Source organism: Meles meles, chromosome 9 (assembly GCF_922984935.1).
Source record: "Meles meles chromosome 9, mMelMel3.1 paternal haplotype, whole genome shotgun sequence".
NCBI classification, from domain to species: Eukaryota; Metazoa; Chordata; class Mammalia; order Carnivora; family Mustelidae; genus Meles; species Meles meles.
Genome location: NC_060074.1, coordinates 6,692,450 through 6,702,026, shown reverse-complemented (window position 1 = coordinate 6,702,026; position 9,577 = coordinate 6,692,450). Strand labels below are relative to the sequence as shown.

The following is a 9,577-nucleotide window of genomic DNA, read 5'->3' as shown; positions in this document are numbered from 1 at the left end:
TTTCACCCTCTAATTGAAAAGATGCACACACACAAAGTTAATAAATTAACAAGGAAATTGTTTCTTAAATTCCATGATTCAATGAAATCATATGGTATTTGTCTTTCTCTGACTTCTTTCACTTAGCATAAAACACTCTAGCTCTATCCACGTCATTGCAAATGGCAAGATATTCTTTTTGATGGCTGAGTTGTATTCCATTACACACATTACATCTTCTTTATCCATTCATCAGCCAATGGACATTTGGGCTTTAACATAATTGGATTATTGTTGCTAATGCTGCTATAAACACTGGGTACACGTATTTCTTACAGAAATCAGTATTTAATCAATATTTTTGTATCTTTTGGGTAAATACCTAGACATGAAATTGCTGGATTAAGGTAGTTTTTACTTCTAACTTTTTGAGGAATCTCCATTCTGCTTTCCAGAGTGGCTGCACCAATTTGCATTCCTATCAATAGGAATGGGAGAAGATATTTGCAAATGACATATCTGATTAAAGGTTAGTATTCAAAATATAAAACTTACTAAACTCAAAACCCCAAAACCAAATAATCCAGTAAAAAAAAAAATGGGCAAAAGACATGAATAGATATTTTTCTAAAGAAGACATATAGATGGCAAACAGACACATGAAAAGATGCTCAACATCTCTCAGCATCAGGGAAATACAAATCAAAACTACAATGAGATATCACCTTACACTGGTATGCTATTTTTAATTTTGGGAAATTCACCTTGGTTATTTATCCATAATATTTTTTAAAATTCTTTACTTTTTGAAATTTTCTCTCAAATCCTTAGACTCCTTTAAAGTGGGTAATAGCACTTCTAATTCTACTTCCCAAATAATTTAACTTTTATTTTTCTATTTTCTATTTACTTCTCTTTTCATTCATTCTCTATTACATATTTATATATGTATATGTATATGTATATGTGAAATAAACCTTACAATATAAAAATAATTGCTCAGAGTATGAAAAATTGTAATTGTGAGAAAGTATGGGTGAGAGTGGTAAGGTAGCTTTTGATAGTGTCAGTATATATATTTCTAATGAATATGAGGCATAAACTGAGAAATTATGGACAGTCAGGAGCAGATTCTAAATTTAAAAATTATTCAGAAGACTGATGTTAGAAATTGTAGAAGAATAGGAAGGGGGACATACATGTGTGAAAAATATTGCTCAGGTTTTCAAGGAATGAAAAACCTTTTTTTTCCAAATTAGAATAAATCACAATAAACCCTAAAGAAGAGCCTCTTTTATTTTTAAGGGTTTGAATTAGGAATACCAAAAGAGACAGTGGTCATGAAGTTGGAGGATAGATCCATTCATGACAGTTCATGTTGCATGATCTCTTTAGTTGTTTGATAAGGTCATTAGACTGTTTTAATAGATTGTGTATGCACTGGATCATCTTTGTTGCACCCTATGATAATGAAAAATTATTCAAAGTTAGTGGATGAATGCAAGGAAATTTATGTGGATTATTTACAATTCCAGATCAAAAGTGAGTAATGGATTATTGTCATTTAGAGTGTGATTTACAGTAGAATGCCTAAGAGATATATGCAGATTTATAACTAATATGGTATTGCCAAATATAGCTTAAGATACAAGTTTGATTCCCCAAATCAGAGTAGACTATTGTGTAAAATGAACTTAAGGTGTATAAATATAAAGTGCTGTACATATTTGTCCTCTTCAAAACAGCTATTAAAATGCAAAATGGTAAGATTTCAAACACAATTTTTGAAAAAAATCTACTTTTAATTGACTACATATGTTATAAATATGCCAGTTTATAGAAATTTGAATTGTAATTTTCGCTTCTGACGGCACTTCCTATAGGTGATTTCATCAGAGCATTGAATTGTAATTTTAAATGAGCAGATCAATCTTTTGCATGTTTCTATACAACTTCTTAGGACTCTCTCTAAGAATGCTTAATGAGTATAATTCCCAATACTAAATTGTCTAAGATATTAAAATAAATTGACCTTGACCTTAACATATATTATAATACAGGCTTTTTAGTCAGTCCAAATATGCATAATTACTGAAATACTGTACATGAATTTGGACAGAATTTAGAAGAACTTTATCTTAAAAAATAAAGTACTTATTTCAGCTATATCCTAAAATAATGGCCACAGTAATATTCTGAGTAAATATAATCTGTTTCTACAGAATTAAATACCTGAATAAAGTATAGATTTTTAAAGGATATAAGTATCTGGTTCTCAAACAATATTGGTGTCCTCTGAGTATGAGACATAAGAGATTGATTGAAGGAGACCCATCTTTAAAAGTTAAAGGAAAGTCAGCAAGCATAATCAGTGAGAGAAGAACCTCAGGATACTAATTAATATTACAAAAAGTTATGAATGTGTAAAACTCACTGTTAATTGTAAATGCATCAAGGTCAGCTTCTCTAGAATTCTTTCTTTGAGGTATAAGACTTCTGTGTGCCATTGGAGTACAGTTGTTAGCTTAAAGTAGGAGGTATAAGTATAAGACATTTTATATAAGCCTCATATGATAATCACAAAAGAAAAACCTGTAGTAGATATGCAAAAGATTATGATAATGGAGTCAAAGCATTTTGCTATAAAAACCCTTCAAATCATAATGGAAGAAAGCAAGAGAGGGAAGAAGGAACAAAGTATCTACAAAATGTCAGAAAATAATTAACAGAATGGCAATAGTGTTATCTCTTAATAATTGTTTTAAATGTAAATGGATTAAATTCTCCAATCAAAAGATAAAATAGATGAATGAATTTTTTAAAAAAAGATCCAATGATATGCTGCTTACAAGAAATTCTCTTCACTTTTTTTTTTAATTAATTTATTTATTTTTATTTGCTTATTTACAGCATAACAGTGTTCATTGTTTTGGCATCACACCTAGTGCTCCATGCAGTACGTGCCCTCCCTATTACCCACCACCTGGTTCCTCAACCTCCCACCCCACCCCACCCCCTCCCGCCGCCCCTTCATAACCCTCTGGTTGTTTTTCAGAGTCCATAGTCTCTCATGGTTCATCTCCCCTTCCAGTTTCCCTCAACTCCCTCTCCTCTCCATCTCCCCATGTCCTCCATGTTCTTTGTTATGCTCCACAAATAAGTGAGACCATATGATACTTGACTCTCTCTGCTTGACTTATTTCGCTCAGCATAATTTCTTCCAGTCCTGTCCATGTTGCTACAAAAGTTGGGTATTCGTCCTTTCTGATGGAGGCATAATACTCCATTGTGTATATGGACCACATCTTCCTTATCCATTCATCCGTTGAAGGGCATCTTGGTTCTTTCCACAGTTTGGCGACCGTAGCCATTGCTGCAATAAACATTGGGGAACAAATGGCCCTTCTTTTCACTACATCTGTATCTTTGGGGTAAATACCCAGCAGTGCAATTGCAGGGTCATAGGGAAGCTCTATTTTTAATTTCTTCAGGAATCTCCACACTGTTCTCCAAAGTGGCTGCACTAACTTGCATTCCCACCAACAGTGTAAGAGGGTTCCCCTTTCTCCACATCCTCTCCAGCACACGTTGTTTCCTGTCTTGCTAATTTTGGCCATTCTAACTGGTGTTAGGTGGTATCTCAATGTTGTTTTAATTTGAATCTCCCTGATGGCTAGTGATGATGAACATTTTTTCATGTGTCTGATAGCCATTTGTATGTCTTCGTTGGAGAAGTGTCTGTTCATATCTTCTGCCCATTTTTTGATATGATTATCTGTTTTGTGTGTGTTGAGTTTGAGAAGTTCTTTGTAGATCCTGGATATCAACCTTTTGTCTGTACTGTCATTTACAAATATCTTCTCCCATTCCGTGGGTTGCCTCCTTGTTTTGTTGACTGTTTCCTTTGCTGTGCAGAAGCTTTTGATCTTGATGAAGTCCCAAAAGTTCATTTTTGCTTTTGTTTCCTTGGCCTTTGGAGACTTATCTTGAAAGAAGTTGCTGTGGCTGATATCGAAGAGGTTACTGCCTATGTTCTCTTCTAGGATTCTGATAGATTCCTGTCTCACGTTGAGGTCTTTTATCCATTTCGAGTTTATCTTTGTGAATGGTGTAAGAGAATGCTCGAGTTTCATTCTTCTACATATCGCTGTCCAGTTTTCCCAGCACCATTTATTGAAGAGACTGTCTTTTTTCCATTGAATATTTTTTCCTGTTTTGTCGAAGATTATTTGACCATAGAGTTGAGGGTCCATATCTGGGCTCTCCACTCTGTTCCACTGGTCTATGTGTCTGTTTTTATGCCAGTACCACGCTGTCTTGGTGATCACAGCTGAAATTCTCTTCACTTTTAATGACATACACAGACTGAGAGTGAAGGGATAGAAAAAAGGTATTTGAAACAAATGGTATTAAAAAGAAAGAAGGGGTTTCTTTTTTTTTAAGATTTTATTTATTTATTTGACAGATAGAGATCACAAGTAGGCAGAGAGGCAGGCAAAGAGAGAGGAGGAAGCAGGCTCCCTGCTGAGCAGAAAGCCCTATGCAGGGCAGGATCCCAGGACCCTGGGATCATGACCCAAGCTGAAAGCAGAGGCTTTAACCCACTGAGCCACCCAGGTGCCCCAGAAAGAAGGGGTTTCTATACCTATATGAGACAAAAGGATTTTAAGCAATATATAGTAACAAGAAAGAAAGAAGATCATTATCTAATAATAGAGAGAGAGAATCAATAAGGAAAGAGCAGATTTGAACAGTACAAATCAAATGTTTCAAACATATAAAGAACGTTCCATCCAATGGTATCAGAAATTCTATTCTACTCAAGGGCACACAAAATATTTTCTAGTATAGATCATATGTTAAGCCACAAGTTAAGTCTCAATAAATTCAAGAAGATAAATATTGTATTAAGTATCTTTTCTGACCACAATGGAATAAAACTAGAAATCAGTAACAGATAACTAGAAAAGTAGCAAAACATGAAAATTAAACACATATTAACAATCCAGTGGATCAAAGAAATCTAAATGAAAATAGAAACTACCTTAAGACAAACAAAAATGAAAATGCAGCTTTCCAAAACTTATGGGATATAGCAAAAGCAGTTCTATGAAAAAAAATGTATAGCAGTAAAGGCCTACATTAACAAAAAAGAGAGATCTCAATCAAGAAAGAAAAAAAAAAACAAATTAAACTATAAACCAAAGAGAATACCTTACAACTGATAATACAGAAATATGAAGTCTCATAAGACTACAAGACTATATAAGACTACACTAACAAATTGGATAACCTAGAAGAAGTGGATATATTTGTGGAAAAATACAACCTATTAAGATTTAATCATGAAGAAACAGAAAATTTGAGCAGGCCAATAATGTTAATGAGACTGAATCAATCACTAATCAAAAACATCCAAACAAAGAAATGCCAGGGACCAGATTGTTTCATTGTGAACACTGCCAGACATTTAAAAGAATTATCACCAATCCTTTTCGAACTCTTCTAAAAAATAAAAGAGGAAGGAACACTCCCCAAATCATTTTATCAGGCCAGCAAATCCCTGATGCCAAAACTAGATAAGGACACAGGAAAAGAAACTACAGGCCAGTATCCCTATTGCATATAGATACAAAAATTATCAACAAAAAACTGGCCAACTAAATTCAACAGAACATTTAGAAGAGCAGGTGACTAGTTAACAATAGTGTATCATATAATTAAAAGTTGTTAAGAGAGTAGATCATAAAAATTTTCACCACATACAAAAAGTTGCAACTATGGGAGGTGAAGGATGTTTACTAAGCTTACTGTGGTAATCATTTTGCAATATATACATATATCAAATCATACATTGTATATCTTAAACTTATATATTGTAACATTTCAAATATATTTCAATAAAGCTATAAAATAATATATACTCCTTAAATATTTTGTTGTAAAGGCTTAATATAAAATGTACTTGTAAGTAATAGGAAAAACCAAAATAACAAAAAATACTGGTAGAGGAAATGCTTAAGCAAGTCAGAAGTATGGTTGTCTGTGCACGTATGTAAATGCAAAATTTTTTTTTTTTAAAGATTTTATTTATTTTTTGACAGAAAGAAATCACAACAAGGCAGAGAGGCAGGCAGAGAGAGAGAGAGAGGGAAGCAGGCTCCCCGCTGAGCAGAGAGCCCGATGCGGGACTCGATCCCAGGACCCTGAGATCATGACCTGAGCCGAAGGCAGCGGCTTAACCCACTGAGCCACCCAGGCGCCCCTGTAAATGCAAAGTTTTGATAGAAATCAACAAAATTCATAATAAAGCAGGTAGATATTTTTTACTTTTTCAATCCACAAATATTCAATCATGCCAATACTGGAAGTTGGCCGTGCATTGGGAAACAGCCACTTTTGTGTACTGCTCCTAGAAGTGTGCATCTGTTCAAACTTTCCGGAGGACAATTTGGCAACACTCAAAGCACTCTTGTCTGACATGATCTGGATCAGTAATCAGTAGGTTGATTTGACATCCCTACCTTTAACAAATAATGTAATTATTCACTAACTCCTAGGTGTAGGACCAAGACCTTTTCTTTGCATACAAATTCTTTGTATATGAAACTCTAAAGTCTACTCTTGTTTTCTTTTCTCTTTTTCTTAGAGAAATGATGCTTAAGCTACTTTCACTGAAAACTTGGGACACTTTAAATTCTTATCAATCTTCTACAGAGCCTTATCTACCAATAGTTACATAGAAGTTTTCTATTGATGATTTAATTTATTTAATTTCCACGTATTCAGCAACATTATCATAGATACATCTTTCAAACTTATTTATAGCTTTTGTTAATTTTAATTTTAATCTGAAATTATATAGGTATAAAAATACATATAACTGGAATAATGAATTGAGATGCAAATGTGATTAATTCAGTTCCTTTAAATAATAGTACACCTGCAGACTAGAGAGAGGGTGGCCAATTCACCACAAACATTCAGTTTAAGTGTACTTATTTCCAGATAATTGAAAGCATTACGCTGTCCAGATAGGTAAAAGTTAATTAGAAGACTTTCTACTGTATGTATCACAATCCTTAAGATTTTTTTTAATTTTTAACTTAGAATTATAAAATGGAAGTAAATTTATAAGTTTACATAGAAGGATAATAAATATAATAAATAAGATTATGTAATTAGTTTTATTTTCCTTCTCAAATATAATGCCATCATGTTAACATTACACATATTATAAGAAATAGTTATGTATTAGTCTTTATCTATAAAAATAGAATTATTAGTGATTGCTTCTTCATGTTTTCCTTACTTGTACCTGCTCTAAAAGATATAAACATGTATTACTATGACTCTCTGGTAATAAAAAATGAACCAATTTGTGGTTTCTATAAAATGATAAAAGAAAATTAAATTGACTAGATTTTGTTGCCTTTCCTCTTTTGTATAACTCTTTTTTTCCTTTTTTTTAATATTTTATTTATTTGACAGAGAGAAATCACAACTAGGCAGAGAGGCAGGCAGAGAGAGAGGAGGAAGCAGGCTCCCCGCGGAGCAGAGAGCCCGATGCGGGGCTCGATCCCAGGACCCTGAGATCATGACCTGAGCTGAAGCAGAGGCTTTAAACCACTGAGCCACCCAGGCACCCGTCTTTTTTTTTTTTTTCAACATAAATTTGAAGCTCCAAAAATTTGTCTTTTTTCCCTTATAAGAGGAAAATGAAAGAGAAAATAATGACCATTTATTATTATTATTATTATTATTATTATTACGACTACTACTACTACTACTATTACTATTTTAAATGCAAGAGCTACTCAGAGAATTGTCAGGGATATGTTTGGTTTCTGTGAATATGCCAAAGAATTTAAAGAGTGGTGTTGCTGACATATATTTACCAAAGTGGCTTTAGAACTAGCTAGTTTTAATTTGCAACAATGTGGATGGAGCTAGAGGGTATTATGCTGAGTGAAATAAGTCAATCAGAGAAAGACAATCACATGATCTCTCTGATATGAGGAAGTGGAGAGGCAGGGTGGGGGATTGTAAGGGTAGGGAAGGAAAAAATGAAACAAGATGGGATTGGGAGAGAGACAAACTATAGGAGACTCTTAATCTCAGGAAACAAATGGAGGGTTGCTGGCGGGTAGGGAGATAGGGTTAGAGTGACTGGGTTATGAACATTGGAGTGGGTATGTGCTATGGTGAGTATGTGAAATGTGTAAGCCGGATGATTCACAGACCTGTACTCCTGGGGCAAATAAAACATTATATGTTAATAATTAAAAATAGCTCTGCTAATTAAAATATAAATGAGATCATTATTCCATAGGAGAATTACTTTCAACGAACTCACAGAGATTGGGATACACACCAAAATGCCAACTTCTTATTTTTCAATAAGAAATACTGCTACCAATTACTGGAATAATGAGATCGGCTTGACTTATTCTTTCTCTAAGTGGACATTCCTGGGAGGTCAGGTTATACCAGAAGATTGATTGTTAGTTTAAAATCAAACAAACAAAAACAAGCAAAAAACTCTAGAATACAGTACTTGTCTTTTTATGGGACTGTAAATGCAGTTAAACTGAAATGTACTGATGTATCAACGTTCACAAGAATATGTCTTGCAAATGAGACTGCAGTTCTTGAGTATGGTCGTACTGTATTAGGTTCTTCCTGAAGAATTGTTTGGTTCTACCAATACCTGTTTTGAAATTTTTACTTTTCTATGGCTCCATAGTTAATCAAACACAATTCTAAATACTATGTTCCTTCTGTTAGCATATTATCACCTTTACTGGAACTTTACCTGAATTTAAAAAGTATTCAATGCAAGTTTGCACACCTAGTTTTTTGTTTGTTTGATTGATGTTCTGTCTTGTACTGGAAAGTTTTAATTAAAAAATATTGGTGGGGCACCTGGGTGGCTCAGTGGGTTAAAGCCTCTGCCTTCAGGGCTCAGGTCATGATCCCAGGGTCCTGGGATCAGGGCTTTCTGCTTAGCGGGAGCCTGCTTCCTCCTCTCTCTCTGCCTACTTGTGATCTCTCTCTGTCAAATAAATAAAGAAAGAAAATCTTAAAAAAATATTGGCATAGGTTTTTGCATATTTATATTGTGGTTTAACATTCAGAATTACTTCTTTTTTTTTTTTTTTTTCCATTATTGCCAAGTTCCTGGAGAGGGTATGCTTACTAAATAATTTTTTACCACCAAAAATGTAGTACCAACAAAAAGTAAGGATTTTTAAAAAATGTCATAGCCTTAGAACATTGCACAAAATAGTTATTTTTAGTGAACATCATGGTTCAAAATCTGAAAAGTTACTCCTTTTTAGTTTAATTGTTCTGTTTAGTAGAAGAAAAGCTATAGAGCTTCTATTTGCATGTGGATCTGGGAATTCGTATTCTTCAAACTTCTTTCATATGCGACCAATTATATGTTTGTTTGTTTTTTTAACACCATCTCACAGCATGATGTTCCAGTGCTCTGTATTTGGTCCCCCAGAATCAGAATTATCCTTCTTATTTACCAAACGGAAACCCCTACTGAAGTTGAAGGATATGGTACCTACTCACATGCTATAACTAAAGA

The 9,577-nt window shown here is 33.8% G+C and overlaps 1 non-coding gene across 1 annotated transcript; it reads right to left on the bottom strand.

Moving 5' to 3' along the window:
- Nucleotides 1–1,806: 1,806 nt before the first annotated feature.
- On the bottom strand, nt 1,807–1,879 carry LOC123951280. Its single transcript, XR_006820424.1, has one exon. It is a non-coding gene; the product is annotated as a small nucleolar RNA SNORD49 (small nucleolar RNA).
- Nucleotides 1,880–9,577: the final 7,698 nt, after the last annotated feature.